The following is a 1,346-nucleotide window of genomic DNA, read 5'->3' on the forward strand; positions in this document are numbered from 1 at the left end:
TTTTCTTTATAGAGCTTGGCATTTTCGAAAGCAGTGAATCTGAATTCGTCTAGCTCATTTAGCTGGAGCAATCTTTTTTCTCCAGCTAATTTGGCATCAAAGTTCAGGAATCTGGTTGCCCAGCAGGCTTTATGTTCCAGTTCCACGGGTAGGTGACATGCCTTACCATAGACCAGTTGGTATGGAGAGGTCCCTATAGGAGTCTTGAATGCTGTTCTGTATGCCCACAGAGCATCATCCAAGCTTCTTACCCAATCCTTTCTACGGGTATTTACAGTCCGTTCTAGGATTCTTTTTAGCTCTCTGTTAAAGACTTCAGCTTGTCCATTAGTCTGTGGATGATATGGAGTCGCCACCTTGTGGTGAATCCCATATTGGACCATGGCAAAGTAAAGCTGTTTGTTGCAGAAGTGAGTGCCCCCATCACTGATTAGTACTCTAGGGACCCCAAACCTGCTGAAGATATATTTCTGGAGGAACTTCAGCACTGTTTTAGTATCATTGGTGGGTGTGGCAATGGCCTCAACCCATTTTGATACATAGTCAACTGCCACCAGAATATAAGTGTTTGAGAATGATGGTGGAAAAGGTCCCATGAAGTCAATTCCCCATACGTCAAACAACTCAATATCCAAGATTCCTTGTTGAGGCATGGCGTAACCATGAGGCAGATTACCAGCTCTTTGGCAACTGTCACAGTTACGTAGAAACTCCCGGGAATCTTTATAGAGTGTGGGCAAATAGAAGCCATATTGGAGGACTTTGGTGGCTGTTCGCTCACCTCCGAAATGGCCTCCATATTGAGATCCATGGCAATGCCATAGGATCCTCTGTGCTTCTTCTCTAGGAACACATCTACGGATTATTCCATCTGCACATCTCTTAAAGAGATAGGGTTCATCCCACAAGTAATACTTTGCATCAGTGATTAATTTTTTCTTTTGTTGCCTGTTGTACTCTTTGGGTATGAACCTTGCAGCTTTATAGTTTGCAATATCGGCAAACCATGGTGTTTCCTGAATGGCAAATAAATGCTCATCCGAAAAAGTCTCAGAGATATCAAGAGAGGGGAGGGACGTCCCTTCTACTGGCTCTATCCGGGACAGATGATCAGCCACTTGGTTCTCTGTCCCTTTTCTGTCTCTTATTTCTATATCAAACTCTTGCAGAAGCAACACCCATCTGATGAGCCTGGGTTTTGAATCCTGCTTTGTGAGTAGATATTTAAGTGCAGCATGGTCAGTATACACAATCACTTTTGATCCTACTAAGTATGATCTGAACTTTTCAATGGCATAAACCACTGCAAGTAATTCTTTTTCTGTGGTTGTGTAATTTTTCTGGGC

This window comes from Arachis ipaensis, chromosome B08, assembly GCF_000816755.2.
Source record: "Arachis ipaensis cultivar K30076 chromosome B08, Araip1.1, whole genome shotgun sequence".
NCBI classification, from domain to species: domain Eukaryota; kingdom Viridiplantae; phylum Streptophyta; class Magnoliopsida; order Fabales; family Fabaceae; genus Arachis; species Arachis ipaensis.